The sequence below is a fragment of the Scyliorhinus canicula genome, chromosome 23 (assembly GCF_902713615.1).
Source record: "Scyliorhinus canicula chromosome 23, sScyCan1.1, whole genome shotgun sequence".
In the NCBI taxonomy this organism is placed as follows: Eukaryota; Metazoa; Chordata; class Chondrichthyes; order Carcharhiniformes; family Scyliorhinidae; genus Scyliorhinus; species Scyliorhinus canicula.
The window spans coordinates 9,674,801-9,693,527 of NC_052168.1; the positions used below are offsets into that span (position 1 = coordinate 9,674,801).

Consider the following 18,727-nt stretch of genomic DNA (forward strand, 5'->3'; position numbering starts at 1 on the left):
CCCACCATCAATCCTCCCAAACCACCATCCACCCCCTCACCACCACACCCCCGTCATCAACAACCCCCCCACCATCGCCAACCCCCCCACACCATCAACACCCCCCCACCACCAACCATCAACACCCCACCATCACCATCCGCCCTCCCACACCATCATCCACCCCCTCACCACCACACCCCCGTCATTAACACCCCCTCCACCATCGCCAACCCCCCCACACCATCAACACCCCCCCACCACCAACTTCCATCCACCATCAACACCCCCTCACCATAAACACCGCCCCCCCACGCCATCACCCCCTCACCATCGCCAACAACTCCTCACCATCGCCAACCTCTGCCACACCATCAACACCCCCCTCACAATCAACACCCCCCCACGCCATCAACACACCCCTCACCAACACCCCCCTCACCATCAACACCCCCAACACACCATCAACATCCCCAACACACCATCAACACCCCCCTCACCAACACCCCCAACACACCATCAACACACCCCACGCCATCAACATCCCCGCCACACCATCAACACCCCCCTCACCATCAACACCCGCCCCCACACACCCCTCACCATCAACACCCCCCCACACCATCAACATCCCCAACACACCATCAACACCCCCCCCACACCATCAACACCCACCCCCCCACACCATCAACACCCACCCCCCACACCATCAACACCCACCCCCCTCACCATCAACAGCCCCCTCACCATCAACAGCCCCCTCACCATCAACACCCCCCACACCATCAACACCCCCTCACACCATCAACACCCCCCCCCACACCATCAACACCTGCCCCACACCATCAACACCCCCCCCACACCATCAACACCCCCCCCACACCATCAACACCCCCCCCCCCCACACCATCAACACCCCCCCCCCACACCATCAACACCCCCCCCCACACCATCAACACCCCCCCCACACCATCAACACACCCAACACACCATCAACACACCCAACACACCATCAACACACCCAACACACCATCAACACACCCAACACACCATCAACACACCCCCAACACACCATCAACACCCCCCCACACCATCAACACCCCCAACACACCATCAACATCCCCCCCACACCATCAACACCCCCCCCACACCATCAACACCCCCAACACACCATCAACACACCCAACACACCATCAACATCCCCAACACACCATCAACACACCCAACACACCATCAACACACCCAACACACCATCAACACACCCAACACACCATCAACACACCCCCAACACACCATCAACACACCCAACACACCATCAACACCCCCAACACACCATCAACATCCCCAACACACCATCAACACACCCCCAACACACCATCAACACACCCCAACACACCATCAACATCCCCAACACACCATCAACACCCCCAACACACCATCAACACCCCCAACACACCATCAACACCCCCAACACACCATCAACACACACCCCCCCATACCATCAACACACACCCCCCCCCATACCATCAACACACCCCCCCCCCACACCATCAACACACCCCCCCCATACCATCAACACCCCCCCCCCCCCCACACCATCAACACCCCCCCCCACACCATCAACACCCCCCCCCCCCCCATACCATCAACACACCCCCCCCCCATCCCCACCACACCAATAATGCAGCAATTTAAACAGGATCTAACCCCCCCCCCCCCCCCCCCCCTTTAACATAACATTGCTGTTAAGGGCCGGTTGGATCATTACCTCCTGACCCGGCGGCAGGTGATTTGTGGCCGGGGTTGTGCTGTGACTCGCGGGCCGGCTGGAACTTTCCCCCTCTCCCCCTCTCCAGCAGCTTTGACAACTTCAGGGGAACCCGCGGCCGCAACCGAACTCTGCGCTGGGCCTTCCTCCCCTCCCCTCCCCCACACACGCAGTCCCGCCCCCCTACTCCCCTCCCATTGGCCGCCCACCGCCCATCCGCCACTCCTATTGGCCGCCCCTCCCATTGGCCGACCGCCCATCCGCCACTTCCATTGGTCGCCCGGCCCTCCCTCCCATTGGCCACCGCCCAGTCCGTCCCTTCTATTGGTCGCTGCCCAGCCCGTCCCTCCCATTGGCTACTCAGCCCGTCCCTTCCATTAGCCGCCCTGTCCGCCCCTCCCATTGGCCGCTGCCCAGCCCGTCCCTCCAATTGGTCCGCGCCGACGTCACTGGGCGCCTGGCCGCCATCAAGTTCGGTGGAGGGGTGCGCTGCGCTGACGTCACATCCGCCGGAAGACAGTGCCGGACCATATCGCCTCGCTGCTGGATTTTTTTTTTTCCTCCCTCTCTCCACGGTTGAGGTGAGCGCAGCTGCCGGGGCTCATCAAAATAAAAGTTTATTCGGCATATCCCATCCAAGCCGTTTGTTTGTATTCCCCGCCGAGGGGGCTGGTCTGGCCAGCTTTGCCCCGTTGCGACATTGGGCGCCATCTTTGTGCGGGGCGCCAGTGGGTCTATTGGCTGCTGCTCTGGACTCTCCAACTCCAGACACTCCCGGCTGTGCAGAAGGAGGAGTAGGCCACTCAGCCCATTGTGTCTGCACTGACTCTTCTGAAAGAAATGAAATGACTTATTGTCACACGTAGGCTTCAAATGAAGTTACTGTGAAAAGCCCCTAGTCGCCACATTCCGGCGCCTGTTTGGGGAGGCCGGTACGTGAATTGAACTGTGCTGCTGGCCTGCCTTGGTCTGCTTTCAAAGCCAGTGATTTAGCCCATGTGCTAAACCAGCCCCATCCAGAGCACCCTATCCAGGCCCAACCCCGTAACCTCGCGTATTTATCGCGGTCAACCTCTCCTTAACTGGCACGTCTTTGGGGCCGTGGGAGGAATCCAGAGCACCCGGAGGAAACTTGCCGACACGGGGAGAATAGGAGTGTGCATGGAGGTGCAGTTGTTAGCACCCGAGGACCCGGGTTTGAATCCTGGCTCTGGGCCACTATCCATGTGGAGTTTGCACATTCTCCTGTGTCTGCGTGGGTCTCATCCCCACAACCCAAAGATGTGCAGGCTAGGTGGATTGTCCACACTAAACTGCCCCTTAATTGGGGGGGGGGGGGAAATGGGTATTTTTTTAAAGGTACATAACAATCAAAGGATCTATGACAGGGGTGGGCAAACTGCGGCCCGCCAAAGGTTTTTATGCGGCCCACCAAGATCAAGTCATAAAAAAAAAATTGCTTTTTTAAAAATGTTTTTTTTTTAATAAGGTTAATTGGGGGGGGGGGGGGGACTGTTGGGTTACTGGTATAGGGTGAATACGTTGACTTGAGTAGGGTGATCATTGCTCGGCACAACATCGAGGGCCGAAGGGCCTGTTCTGTGCTGTACTGTTCTATGTTGTATGTTCTATATGAGGCGCCCAGAATCCTAACCGGGTGAAGCGCCATTTTTGAAAAGTAGAGGAAAAGAGGGCTAAAGGCAGGATGCCGCCGGGGGAAGCGCTGAGGTATATGCCGCACGCTAATTGGTTACAACTGGGACTATTAATTAATATACTATGCGGCCCTTTAAAATTGTGAATTTCTGAATGTGGCCCTTGCACGGAAAAGTTTGCCCACCCCTGATCTATGAGCAAGCTATTCATTTCCTCATAAATGGGAGCATTCAGGATCGACATAGGGTCACCTGGACTCAAAACGTTAGCTTATTTCTCTCCCTACAGATGCTGCCAGACCTGCTGAGATTTTCCAGCATTTTCTCTCTGCTTTCAGGATCGATCTTTTGTCCTTGGAAATTGTTGGGAGTTTAAGGGCGGAGAATAAATGCTCCATTGGGCAGCATGGTAGCATAGTGGTTAGCACAATTGCTTCACAGCTCCAGTCCCAGGTTCGATTCCCGGCTGGGTCACTGTCTGCGTGGAGTCTGCCCATTCTCCCTGTGTCTACGTGAGCTTCTTCCAGGTACTCCGGTTTCCTCCCACAGTCCAAAGATGTGTAGTTTAGGTGGATTGGCCGCGCTAAATTGCCCTTCGTGTCCAAAATTGCCCTTAGTGTTGGTTGAGTGGGGTTACTGGGTTATGGGGATTGGGTGTTGTGGGCTTCGGTAGGGTGCTCTTTCCAAGAGCCGGTGCAGACTCGATGGGACAAATGGCCTCCTTCTGCACTAAATTCTATGTGTGTCAATGCAACCCCAGATTGGTCTGCTTTACATAAAGCAGGGTGACATGGTGGTTAGCACTGCTGCCTCAGCTCCAGGGTCTCGGGTTCAATTCTAGGCCTCGGGTGACTCTGTGTGGAGTTTGCATTTTCTCCCTGTGTCTACGTGGCTTTCCTCCCACCGTCCAAAGATGTGGAGGTTAGGTGGATTGGCCATGCAAAATTGCCCCTTGGTGTCCAAAAGGTTGGGTTACAGGGATAGGGTGGAGGTGTGGGCTTAAGTAGGGTGCTCTATCCAAGAGCCGGTGCAGACTCAATGGGCTGAATGGCTTCCTTCTGCTCTGTAAATTCTATGATTAAATGCCTCATTGGTGTCCTCTGTCTTACTAATTCTATTACCCTTGGAGTTGAGCACAGAGTGAATAGCCTTAGAGTTTGCCCTCTTCCTAGTAAGAAAAGCTAGGGGGCAGCACGGTGGCGCAGTGGGTAGCACTGCTGCCTCTCAGCGCCGAGGTCCCAGGTTCAATCCCTGCTCTGGGTCACTTTCCGTGTGGAGTTTACACATTTGCGCCGTGTTTGCGTGGGTTTCGCCCCCACGACCCAAAAATGTGCAGGGTAGGTGGATTGGCCAGGCTAAATTGCCCCTTAATTGGAAAAAATGAATTGGGTACTCTAAATTTTAAAAAAAAAAGAACAGCTAGGTATCTACTTGGTTCGTGTCCAAACTCCAAGAGCTTCTATTTGGCAAATTTTTAATTCTCTCGGCCCATTGAGTCAACAAGGAGTCCAGCGCCATTCGAGTGACATTAAATTTTCCAGCATGTTTTGTTTTTAATACATTTTTTAAAAATTTCCTGAGGCCGGGATCGAACCTGGGTCCTTGGCGCCGTGAGACAGCAGTGCCACCCTTTATTTTTAATACATAACTCCAGCATCCGCAGTATTTTGTTTTCATTTTATTGTTTCATTCACTGTCACTTCCCTTCCAGCAATGTTTACCTTGAAGAAGATCTGCTTTTCCTTTCGACGGACACTGAACATTGCCTCGGTTTCTCTCTCTCTTCCCAGATGCTGCCTAACCTCACACAAACAATAAGGGACCCAGCACTGATCCCTGTGGGATGCCATTGGGCAATGGCCTCCAGTCACACAAACGGCCTTCTACCGCCACCCTCTGTCTCCTATCAGTAACCCAGTTTTGGATTCAACTTGCCAAGTTACCCTGGATCCCATGTGCTTTTATCTTTTTGATCAGCCTCTGATTTGGGACCTTGTCAAAGGCTTTGCTGAAATACATATAAACTACATCAACTGCCCTACCCTCATCTACACACCTGCTCACCTCAAAAAAAGTCATTGAAATTCGTTGCCCATTGCCTCCCTCTGTCAAAGCCATGCTGACCATCCCTGATCAAACCTTGCCACTCCTATTTTCTCCAATAATCCCCCTACCACTGATGTGAGACTCATTGGCCTGCAAGTCCCTGATTTATCTCGACCACCCTTCTTGAAAAGTGGAACCACATTAGCTATCCTCCAAACTCTGGCACCTCCCCTGTGGCTACAGAGGAATGAATGTCTCCCACAGCAGTCTGGGATACAACTCATCCGGACCACTTTTACATCCACCAAAACCTCCAACACTTCCTCGCTCTCTATGTCAAACTATTCAAGAACCTTGCAGTCCCTCTCCTGAATTCTGAGCTTACTGTTATAGGCCAGGATTTAGAGAAACCCAAAGTGTATCATGGAGTTCACCTGACCCACAACTTTTAATAGATTGTGGTATGGGGAGCACACGATCCACTCTACAGGTGTGGTACAGCAGAAATGGAAACATTTTTTAAAGCAAAACAATGTTTATTCTATGAACTCAAGTTAACCTTTTTAAAACATAGTGAACATCTTAGCAACCATTAATTCAAATACAACCCCCAAAGACTACAACACTAAGTAACCCTTTAAGCTTTCCTTTTAACATCCATAAGACGTAAAAACACCTTTTTACAGAAATACATCAGGCTTAACTTCACTACTGAGAACAGTTACCACGTTGAAATCAACAAATGGACATTCATAAGCTTGCAGAGATTCTCACACGTCCTGCTGTGATTGCAGCTTCTCCAAAACTAAAATGAAACCAAACCCACCCTGCAGCAAAGCCTAAAGCGAAAGTAAAAAGCTGACAGACAGCCCAGCTCTACCCACGCTCTGACATCACTGCAGTAATAAACACCCATTTCTTAAAGGTACTCTCACTACAGATATTTATATACACACCCATTTATAAACACCTATTTCTTAAAGGTACTCTCACATGGCATTACATCCCTCTTCTCTCGAGTGAAGACAGATGTGAAGTGTTCGTTTGATACCCTACCAGTGTTGTCCGGCTCCAGGCAGATTGCCCCTTAATATACTTATAGAATATCTTGGGATTCTGCCTAATCTTACTTAACAGTGCTTTTTCGTGCCCCTCTTTGCTCTCCTAATTGCTTTAAGATCCCTCCCCCCGCACTTTCTACATGGCCTCCGCTGATTTCCTCTCCTTTGACAGTGACAAGATTGCACATTCACCAGCAGCAGAGACGAGAATAGAAATAGGAAGAAGCTGTTTAGCCCTCAAACTTGTTCCACCAGTCAATTAGGTCATGGGTCATCTGTGACCTAACTCAATGTAACCACCTTTGTCCCATATCCTTCAATATCTTTGGTTTACAAAAATCTATATTGCAGCAAACCCAGTGCATTCATCATGTGGTCTCAATGTTAACTCTGCTTCCCTCCCCACAGGCAGTGCCAGACCTCCTGAGCCTACACAACTGGCCTGTCACTGCCACGATCAAAGGCTAAACCAGAGTTTGCATTTATTGTTGTCACCAAGATTTTTAGCTGAAAATAGCCCGTGTAAACATTGCATCAGGTACCAGAATGGCTCGGCCAAGATGCCAGACTCGGACAGATTGACTCTTGCTGTATGGGTTCACGTTTACAGGGCGGCTGGTTATGGTAGAGGATGTCTCCTGCAAATATGCCCTGGAATAGTTAGTTGCCTGTTGGCAACGAGGTAATAATAATCGCTTATTGTCACAAGTAGGCTTCAATGAAGTTACTGTAAAAAGCCCCTAGTCGCCACATTCCGGTGCCTGTTCAGGGAGGCCGGTACGGGAATTGAATCCGCGCTGATGCCTTGTTCTGCATTACAAGCCAGTTGTTTAGCCCACTGTGCTAAACCAGCCCCAGAACTGTGGATAAATAACGCATCAGTACAGCAACACCATGATGTGTGAATTAATTTCAGCACATCAGATCACGTCTGGAGTGTTGTCTGCAATATAGGTCGCTTTATTGAAGGAAAAATGGAAATAGATTGGCAGCAGTACGGAGAAGGTTTACCGGGCTAATATCTGGAGTGGGCGGGGTGTGTTATGAGTAAAGGATGATGAAGGAGCTGCGCTCCGAAAGCTAGTGATTACAAACAAACCTGTTGGACTTTAACCTGGTGTTGTAAGACCTCTTACTGAGGATAGGTTGGACAGGCTGGGCTAGTATCCACTGGAGTTTAGAAGAGCAAGCGGCGACTTGATTGAAACGTACAAGACCCTGAGGGGTACTGACACGATGGGAGTGAAGAGGGTGTTTCGTCTTGTATGAAAATCCAGAACTAAGGGTCACTGTTTAAAAATAAAGAGTCGTCCATTTGAAACAGGTGACGTGAAATTATTGCTCAGTAGGTGGTATCTGGAACTCTCTTCCTCAAAGAGAATCTTTGAATATTTTTAAAGCAGAGGTGGATAGACTTCGTAAGCCATAGGGTTAAATGTTCTTGAGGGTATGCGGGATGTAAATTTGATCAGATCAGCCATGATATTATTAAATGAGGTGCACTTGAGAGATTAAACGGCCTTCCCCCTATCCTAGTTTGGATGCTCACCTCTCCAACTTTTTTAGTTGTATTTTTAAAAATAATTTTGGAACACCCAATTCGTTATTTTTTCCAATTGAGGGTAATTTAGCGCGGCTAATCCACCTACCTTGCACATCTTTGGGTCGTGGGGGTGAGACCCACACAGGCAGTGATCCAGGGCCTGGATCGAACTCGGTGCTGTGAGACCGCAGTGCTAACCCACTGCACCACTGCGCAGCCCATCTCTCCAACTTTGAGTCGATTTCAGCACAGTCGATTAAAGCCAAGGACTGGAGACGGATTGCACAGCGGCAGGAACGCCAGGAGATTGAGAACCGGAATCTTCGATGCAATTCAAGGACAGGTGAGACTAGGTCGGTGACCTGTTTTACAATGCAACGGTGTGAAAGCCACTCCAGCATACTGTTCCCGACTCCTATCTCGCTGTAATCTTGCACCTCCAATTGCAATGAGTTGTCAAAGTTTGTCGTCAAGCTCCTTCTCTGACTAATGTGGATTACAAAAGACGCCATAGCATTATTTAAAAATCAAGGGAATTCTCATTATAATTATTGCCTTAACCAACACCAGCAACATAAAGGTACATTGACTCATCATCCAATTTTGTTCTTTATAGGAAAAAAAAAATCACCATTCTGCAATCAATAGACGCTGCTTAAAATGAATGTGTTGCATGTGGAATGAGTGTAAACCGGTGGCCGAGGTACAAGACAGAATAATGAAAAAGCTGTTTCAACTGGTTTGTGTCAGTTTCCCCCTTGTCCTCTGACAAGTCTGCACTGCTTTAAATACTATCCTACTGTGAAAGGAAAATACCTTGCTTGTGGACTCTGTTAGCCAGATTACAATACCTGCGTCAGGCAACTGAGAATCCCAGCCCAGTACCTAGCTTCTACCATTTAATATCATGGCTGATTTGCATCCAACTTCACGTAGCTCGCTATTCCCAAGTGTCAAAAAATATATGGATTTCAACCGTGAATATACTCAACCACCAAGCACCCACATGGGTGGAGATTCCAAAGATTCAAAAATTTCTCCTAATTTGTCATAATTGTCAACACCTTATTTCCAGATGGTGCTCCCAGTTTTCCAGCCAGGAGAAAGTCTCTACCCATCAACTCCATAGAATTCCTAGTGCAGGAGGAGGCCATTCAGCCCATCGAGTATCCAGTGACCCTCTGAAAGAAGACCCAACTAGACACATTCCACTGCCCTATCTGCACATCTTTGGACACTAAGGGGCAATTGATCATGACCAATCCACCTAACCTGCATATCTTTGGACTGTGGGGGGAAGGAACCTGGAGGAAACCCACGTAGACACGGGGAGAAAGTACAAACCCCAGTCACCCAAGTCCGGAATTGGCCCCAGGTCCCTGGCGTTGAGATGCAGTGCTGACCACAGTCCTGCCCTCCATGATCCAACATCCTGCCCTGAACTAAACCGTCCCTACACTCCCAAAACCAAACCTGTTTTCCCTGCATTTGTGGGCGGCACAGTGGATAGCACTACTGCCTCACGGTGGCAAGAACCCAGGATTGATCCCGGCTCCTGGTCAATGTCCGTGTGGATTTTGCACATTCTCCCTGTGTCTGTGTGGGTTTCACCCCCTCAACCCAAAGATGTGCAGGTTAGGTGGACTAGCCACACTGAATTGGTCCTTAATTGGGGAAAACAAATTCCTGCATTTGTCTCCTTTTCGCTCTCTCCAGACGTACCAACTCTTAATTCCAATGTCACAAACAACCCTCCAATATGTTGTCCAAGTGGCTGCTGTAAAATGAGACATTTATCAGCAAGGGCTGGGGATGACCAAAGCCACAGACAATCCTTATCCTTTTCCAAACAGAACGATTAGCAATCACTGACTGATGACCGACAGGGAAGCTCGTACATTCTCCTGAATAGCTGCAGCGAGCCAGGCCACTTAGGGCCGAGAAGCAGTTGAGCCGTACGCAAGGAAACGAAAACGAAAAGCTACAGATGCTGGAAACCTCCAGACACTTGCATACCCTGAGCAACAGATGGCAGCAGAGGTTGCATTAACTGTTGAAAAATCAAAACAAACCAAAAGTGGATCTGCAGGTTTACCTGCCTGGAAGGCCACTAAATCATCATAGAAAACCTGGACTCGTGCAAACTCCACCTTCCCCAGTGAAAAGGCAACTCGAGCACTAGCAACGAGCTACATGAAAATCAACTGTACCTTTCTACAAATGATGTGGAGATGCTGGCGTTGCGTGGAGGTGGGCAGTCCCAATAAGTCTCTCAACGCCAAGTTTAAGTCAGACAGGTTTGTTTCCAGTTTTCAGAGCGCAGCTCCTTCCATCACCTGATGACTTCAACCTGGTGTTGTAAGATGGCTTGCTGTGCCTTTCTACAGGGCCAGTGAGATCAAAGCCAACCTGCCCTGTACCTCCCTCACATCAAACACAGCTGGTTTGTCACTGATATTTTACATCCAATTCTATTGGTTCCATGCATCTGGAAAATAGTGGCAGCACTTTGCAGAACATTGCTACTGAGTCGGCAGACGTGATCCCAAACTCCCAGAAACCTGTCATCTTGATTCTCCACCTTGCCCTTGGCCCACTGCAGCTCAATCCAAGTGTGAGGAATAGCACCTCATCTTTTGACTGGACAGGTTATGGCCTTCTGGGCTCAACATTGGAGTTCAACAATTTTGTATCACCCCACCCCCCAACAAAAACATTATTTCCCTGGTTTGGTCGATCTCTTGTTTCCCTGGCTTTGTATTCGGTCACCCAAGGCATCGCACTGGCAGTGGTAACTCTGCTGTCACAAAGTTCCAGGGACTTGGTTCAATTCCAGCCTTGGGTGACTGCACGTTCTACGTGGGTTTCCTCCCACACTCCAAAGATGTGCAGGTGAGGTGGATTGGCCACACTAAATTGCCCCTTAGTGTCTAAAGTTGCACATGTGGAGATGCCAGCATTGGACTGGGGTGGGCACAGCAAGACGTCTTACAACACCAGGTTAAAGTCCACTAGCTTTCGGAGCACTGCTCCTTCATCATTGTGATGCCTTTTTAAAAAATAATTTTTTTTTTACCCAATTATTTTTTTTCCAATTAAGGGGCAATTTAGCATGGCTAATCCACCTACCCTGCACATCTTTCGGTTGTGGGGGTGAAACCCGCGAGGAGAATGTGCAAACTCCACATGGAAAGTGGCCAAGGGCCAGGATTCAAAACCAGGTCCTCAGCGGCAGTCCCAACCACTGCGCCACATGCCACCCCTTCACCCGATGACTAACCTGGTGTTGTAAGACTTCTAACTGTGCCTTTCTACAGATCATTTGTTTCTAGAGGACCAGGGTGAAGGCCTAGGGTGGAGTACTCTTTCAGAGGGGCGGTGCAGACTTGACAGGCCGAGTGGCCTCCTGCACTGTGAGGATTCTAGGAAATCCTTGCAGCAGCCCAGAGATTCGCTCGACTGATTCCTGGCGTGAAGCGGCCAGTCTTACATGGAAGACATGATGGGGAGATGCCGGCGTTGGACTGGGGTGAGCACAGTAAGAAGTCTTACAACACCAGGTTAAAGTCCAACAGGTTTGTTTCAAACACAAGCTTTCGGAGCACTGCTCCTTCCTCAGGTGAATCATGGAAGAGGTTGAGCAGATTTTCCTCTCTCCAGGTTAAGTGTGGAATTTGCTTCCCCAGAAGGGCTGAACATTAAATACATTCAAGGCAGAGTTAAACATTTTTGATCCACAAGCAAGTCACAGGTTATGGGGAGGCAGACTGAAAAGCACACCCCAATCAGATCAGACAAATTGCAGAGCAGGGGAGGCTCAGTCATTCATTTTTGTTATACCCCTCACCTTCCTTTTTTTACTTGCACAAACTGATTTTGAACTTTTGCCCCCATTCCAATGAAAGGTCAGACGCTTCAGACTTGTTAACTGTCCTTTCTCAGGAGACACATTTTTTAAATCTTCCCCCCCTCCCCCTCAAGTGTGGCTAATCCACCTACCCTGCACATCTTGTGTTGTGGGGTCACCACCCACGCAGAATGTGCAAACCACAGGGAGTGACCCAGTGCCGTGAGGCAGCATTGCTCACCACTCCCCCAGGAGATGCTACTGCCTATGCCATTCGCACTGATTCAGTGGTGGTTAGCTGAAATACTAGTTGATTTTATTGGCAGTCAGTGCCCACTGTGCAGAATGCAACATTCCACTGGCATAGGATTTGACCAGGAATAGAACAGCTGCCCATGTCACCTCCTACACTCCCAAATGGAGAGAGTTGGGGAATACACCCAACAGCTGTACCAGTCACTGCCTGCCAAACGGCTGCATGGTCACTCTTCCTGGTTTCCAGACATTAACCATCAGTTTGTCTGCTGCAGTTGGCCTGCTCGGTGATGTGGAGATGGCGGCATTAGACTGGGGTGGGCACAGCCAGTCGTACAACACCAGGTTAAAGTCCAACAGGTTTGTTTTGAATCACTAGCTTTCAGAGCATAGCTCCTTCATTAGGTAAGTCACTGCTCAGTGTTATTGTCAATCACAACTCAGCGAATACGGCTTACCAATAAAGAGACACAACACTTAAATTTTTTTTAAAAGTTACTTTAATCAGACAGCACTTTACATGTATCCCAAACTGGTGAGATTCACAGATATCTGGTAGTCAGAGCTACACGGGAGTCTCAGAAACAGGTCAACGGTCTGGGAGGGCGACACCTACAATTTACACAATGCTTAGCTTGAACCAGGTCAATTTTAAAATGACAGGAATCACCTCTGTCCAATTCATGGAGCTCACCTCCGTTGTACAGGACTAAGCAGCCCATGGGGCAACTCTAAATTTTAAAAAAATAATAATTAAGAGTACTCAATTAATTTTTTCCAATTAAGGGGCAATTTAGCGTGGCCAATTCACCTACCCTGCACATCTTTGGGATGCAGGGGCAAAACCCACACGGACATGGGGAGAATGTGCAAACTCCACACGGACAGTGACCCAGAGCCCAGATCGAACCTGGGGCCTCAAGTGCCATGAGGCAGCAGTGCTAACCACTGCATACCATGCTGCCCTGGGCAACTCTTATAAACCACTGTTGGTTGGTATGTAGCCTGGATTCTTCAACTCCACATGTCATTACAATACATGCAGCAAGTGTCAGTGTAGAGGCCTCAAAAAGAAAACTTAAATTTAAGACCTTATGCAACTTTCTCCCCCCCCCCCCCCCCCCCCCCCCAAAGCGGTGCACATCCAGGTAGGGTCGGTGCACATCCAGGTAGGGTCGATCCACTTCCGTCTGGGAGAACAGGCTCTGCTCAGGTATTCAGGGTTGAAGTCACACCTAGTGCAAAAATTAAAAGTCTTGTTAGCAGTCAGTAAATCACATTTAACACAATCCAGCCACTGTAAAATGGACTGCAGATTTCACAGTAACAAATCTGCACGGGTCCCAGTCACAACCCCACGAGCAGCCTCCCAAACTTTTCCTCAGTTCTGCTGATATGTCAGTTCAGCAGGTGCACTTTCTGAATCAGTGACACTCATAGCCCAGTGCTATCATCATTGGTAAAAGTTGTGGAGACTCCTCAAAAAGCCAGGGCAGTGATGTATCAATACTCAAGTGTTCATGGTGACAATGTCAGACTACTTAATGGTTTTATTAATCAATCCAAACAGCCAACAAGAGCGTGAAGCAGCCTTGATGGACTAGTTCTCGTCATTTGATTTGATTTATTATTGTCACATGTATTCATATAGTGAAAAGGATTGTTTCTTGCATGCTGTACAAACAATGCATAGCGTACATGAGGAAGGAGAGACTGCAGAATATAATGTTAGTTATAGCTAGGTGTAGAGAAAAGATCAACTTAATACGAGGTAGGTCTGTTCAAAAGTCTGATGGCGGTAGGGAAGAAGCTGTTCTCGAGTCGGTTGGTGCGCAACCTCAAACTTTGGGATATTTTTCCTAACGGAAGGTGGAAGAGTGTAATGTCCAGGGTGCGTGGGATCCTTAATTATGCTGGCTGCCTTTCTGAGGCAGCAGGAATTATAGATAGAGTCAATGGATGGGAGGCTGGTTTACATGATGGACTGGACTACATTCACAACCTTTTGTAGTTTCCTGCGGTCTTGGATAGAGCAGGATCCATACCAAGCTGTGATACAACCAGAAAGAATGCTTTCTATGGTGCATCTGTACAAGTTGTGCATCTATACAAGTTGGTGAGGGTCATAGCTGACATGCCAAATTTCCTCAGTCTTCTAAGAAAGTAGTCGTTGGTGGGCTTTCTTAACTATATAGTGTTGGCATGGGGGGGGGGGGGGGGGACACCAAGACCTGTACACCTAAAACACTCGACTCTTTCTACTTCATTCACATTGATGTAGACAGGGGCATGTTCTCCACAGGTCAGTCCCAGTTTTCTGTTTGACCAACCACATGCAATGTGGGCATCTCAGAAAGAGGCCATTTGGCCCACAGCATCAGTGCTGGGGACATGAGAAAGCAGGCAAATGTTAAAACAAAAAAAAACTAAACACTTACAGTTAGTGATTGCCACAGACCCCAAGATGTGTTTTTCCAACCTGGATAAGCAGATAAATTCAATCAGAAGTTGTATTTAGAATCTTAAACATATTACACATAGAGCACATTATATGTGGCAAACCACCTGGAAATGAGTAAATACCATGCAACCAGCATTGTAATCCACCCCCATTTAAATGTATTAATTCAAAACAAGGCTTCCAAATCAGTGAACGGTCAACAGTTCCAAGAGCTGCCCCGTTTTGTGCTAATAAGCAGTTAAATGGTGGACAAAGGGTCATCAGGACTCAAAACGTTAGCTCTTTTCTCTCCCTACAGATGCTGCCAGACCGGCTGAGATTTTCCAGCATTTTCTTTTTGGTTTCAGATTTCAGCATCCACAGTAATTTGCTTTGATTAAATGGTGGACGTGTTACGTGATCTTGACTTCAACCCTGAATACCTGAGCAGATCACCCTACTCAAACCCACGTATCCACCCTATACCCGTGATCTTGAGGCATTGGAAATGTTAAATAATTTGATAGGAAGAAACTTTTGCTCAGATGGGAACAGGGTAAAATCAGGAAGCACTTTCCCCACATAAAAATGTCAGTGGAAATCTAGAAGCCTCTGTACCAAGAGCTGTATAACTGTCCCCCGCAGATTTTGAATGGTATTACAAAACAAAATGGCCAAAGGGCCCCTTTCCAGGCTGTAAAAACACTAACAGCTAGAGTGGTAGAACAGCACCCTGTTTAAGTGTAGGATTCACACCCCCAACTTGAGATCATGCCACCAGGGGCTACTCCCAACAATATTAACCTGTACACCTAAAAACTTAAAACTCTCGACTCTTTCTACTTCGTTCACGTTTATAATCTCAAGCCTCCAAGCAGGGTCCTCACTCAGGCACCCGGAGTGTCAAGTCACCGAGTGGCACTTGTATCCCTCACAAAGTGTATCGGAGCCCAGTGCTAGCATCATAGTGAGAACCACGCTGGGAGGCTAAACTGCGCCCTCCTCCCTTCCCCCCCACAAAAAAAAACCTTCCCAAAGGTGTTCATAGAAACATAGGAAACAAGAGCAGGAGGCCATTCAGCCCGCAGCACCATTCAAGATGATCATTACTATTATTAAGGGGACCAGTTTATGCACCGATACATTTCTCGCGGGTGACGGGAGACACTTACCCCCCTTACGGATAAAGCTGATGTTCCAGAAGATTCAAACACTTCGCGGCCAACTTCCCCTCCCAAACAAAAAGGTGTTTCGGACCCACCCATCTCTTAAAAGGAGAACCCTCACAATGTGGTCCCTTGCTCCCGACCACGTTTCGCTGTCTCTATACACAGGAGATGGTTCTCAGTCATCCTCAGCTCTCCCACCACCACCCTTATTAGAGGGGCGGGGGGGGGGGGGGGGGGGGGGCGACCAATTCACTTAAATTTTAAGTTACCATCCCGGAGCGAGCGGTGCCTTTAAGGGGTCACTTTCGAAAATGGAACGTTGCGACACCGCCGCCCCATTGTTGCCATTTCAGCTGCCACGTGTGTGGAGCGGCTTCCCCCGGGGAGAGGATTCCCAATCCCCAGACCTCGCTGCAGCCTCCGGACTTCCCCCTAAACCCTCCCTCTATTTCCCACATCTCCATCCTCACCACCTCCCAGGCGCACAAGAGGCAGACCGCTCTTCCCGCAGCCCTTTTATACCCCAAGCCTCCAGGTCCTGCTCGTTAGGCAATTTGAAAATACGCCTGCGCCATTCACGTGGGGTTTTGTGGGATTTATTGCTCTAAGATATATATTTTTAAAAATGCTGATCGTCCAGAATTTGCTGAACTGCCCCCCTCCCCCATCGAAAGATTAGAATAGTTCCAAGGCATTTGAATAGCCACCCAAGCCTTGAGCTTGAGGACCTTTCATAGGGCCCAACTACTGTAATTGAATAAGGCAGAAAAAAGAAAAAAAAACGTTTTCTTTTTTGTGTTTTGTTTTTTGTGAATGATGACCTGCTACGTTTATCAGGGGCTGTTTAGCACAGGGCTAAATCGCTGGCTTTGAAAGCAGGCCAGCAGCACGGTTCGATTCCCGTAACAGCCTCCCTGAACAGGCGCTGGAATGTGGCAACTAGGGGCTTTTCACAGTAACTTCATTGAAGCTACCCGTGACAATAAGCGATTTTCATTTCATCTACACGTGGCAGGAGATACCGGGCATCCGCCACTTACACTGGCGTCATTCTCGGTGTGTCAACTAAGCAAAAGAACACGAAGTAACTGATGGATAAAACAAAAGGGAGATGCTCCCAAATAACGGGTGGAGTACACAGCCCAAAAGCAAAACGAGAAGGGAAACAAAAACTTAACCAAACCCGTCAAATCAAAGTGCACAAATCGGGGTCAATAAGGCAGTCCAACCCCTGCGATGCCCACAGAGCACAGAAGGCCCTTGAGCATGAGGATGCCACTGATTCTGACACTTAAAGTGACAAGCTCAGAATAACATCCTGCTCAGCTTTGATTCCAGGTGGCAGGAATGCACCCACATATCCCTCCTTCAACCATAAAAAGGAAAGAATTAATGAAATTTGCTTATTGTCACAAGTAGGCTTCAAATGAAGTTACTGTGAAAAGCCCCTAGTCGCCACATTCGGACGCCTGTTCGGGGAGGCTGGTACGGGAATTGAACCGTGTTGCTGGCCTGCCTTGGTCTGCTTTCAAAGCCAGCGGTTTAGCCCAGTGTGCTAAACCAGCCCCTATCTGCCACTTAGAAACGGATTTGCGAGAAAAACTCAGCTGGCAAGGCAGCATCTGCAGGGGGAGGAAAAGCAGAGTTAATGTCCCGAGCCCGTGTAACTCTTCTTCAGAGCTGAGGAGAGGGAGAAACGGGTTGGATTATAGATACATCGAAGATAGGAGCAGGAGGAGGCCACTCGGCCCTTCATAGAATCCCCACAGTACGGAAGGCGCCCATCGAGTCTGCACCGATGCTCTGAAAAAGCACCCTACCTAGGCCCGCGCCCCCACCCTACCCCCGGAACCCCACCTAACCAGCACATCTTTGGACCGTGGGTGGAAACCGGAGAACCCGGAGGAAACGGAGGGCAGAATGTGTAAACTCCACACAGACAGTCCTATAGAATTGGGAATATGGAATTGGGAACCCGGATCCCTGGCGCTGTGAGGCAATCAATTCACCAATCACAGAAAGGTCTGAATAAAATGATGACGTACGAAGCCCATTGTTGACAACTGGTTACAAATATCATCCAATAAAATGTGCAGCCTGATGTTAAGATCAATAATATTATATGGTGGCGGAATAATAAAGCTTATCTTTTACCTTCAACAAGTTTGTTCCTCATACAACTCAGCAGAGATACAAACTCCTTATGATTCCCCCAACTGTTCCAGCTGTGCCCTTTTTTACTCTTTTGATTACAATAATTTTGATGATTGCCTCAGACCTCATGAACATGTTCTGCACGTTGCACCATATGAACATGGTTGACAGCAAGAAGGGCGGCACAGTAGCACAGTGGTTAGCACAGTGGCTTCACAGTGCCAGGGTATCAGGTTTGATTTTCGGCTCGGGTCACTGTGTGGAGTCTGCACGTTCTCCCCATGCCTGCGTGGGTTTCCTCTGGGTGCTCCGGTTTCCTCTAAAGACGCGCAGGTTAGGTGAATTGGACATTCTGAATTCTCCCTCCATGTACTCGAACAGGCCCCAGAATGTGGCGACGAGGGGCTTTTCACAGTAACTTCATTGCAGTGTTAATGTCAGCCTACTTGTGACAATAAAGATTATTAATTAAAATCAATATTTGGGAAAAAGATCCAATCCCTGGAAACCAGATAAACTAGTCAAGAACTCTTCCATTCTGAAAAAGAATTAGAAGATTTTCTCCTGCCTGGTTGCATGATATTATCACAGATTCTGTATAATGCACAAAGTAAGCCATTTGGCCCCATCGAATATGCATCGGGTCTCTGAAAGAACATTCTACCTAATCCCACTTAGCTGTAACCTTGCACATTCTTTTCACATAGCAATCCAATTCCTTTTCGAATACCCCAATCAAACCTGCCTCCCCTCACGCTCTCAGGAAGTTTGTTCCAGACTCCAACTCCCTCCGAATGAAAATATTTTTCG

The 18,727-nt window shown here is 48.7% G+C and overlaps 1 protein-coding gene and 1 long non-coding RNA gene across 3 annotated transcripts in view; both read right to left on the minus strand.

The window, feature by feature from the left end:
• Positions 1-1,893, minus strand: part of LOC119956512 (oxysterols receptor LXR-beta-like) — a 47,178-nt gene extending 45,285 nt beyond the window's left edge. For both annotated transcript variants that reach the window (XM_038783796.1, XM_038783795.1), the window contains exon 1: positions 1,748-1,893. The gene's annotated coding sequence lies outside the window, so the exon portion shown is untranslated. The remainder of the gene's footprint in view (positions 1-1,747) is intronic.
• Positions 1,894-13,269: 11,376 nt separating this feature from the next.
• On the minus strand, positions 13,270-16,244 carry LOC119956550. Its single transcript, XR_005458647.1, has 3 exons — positions 15,767-16,244; positions 14,593-14,633; positions 13,270-13,389 (listed from the first exon to the last, which is right to left on the minus strand). It is a non-coding gene; the product is annotated as an uncharacterized LOC119956550 (long non-coding RNA).
• Between the last annotated feature and the right edge of the window lie 2,483 nt (positions 16,245-18,727).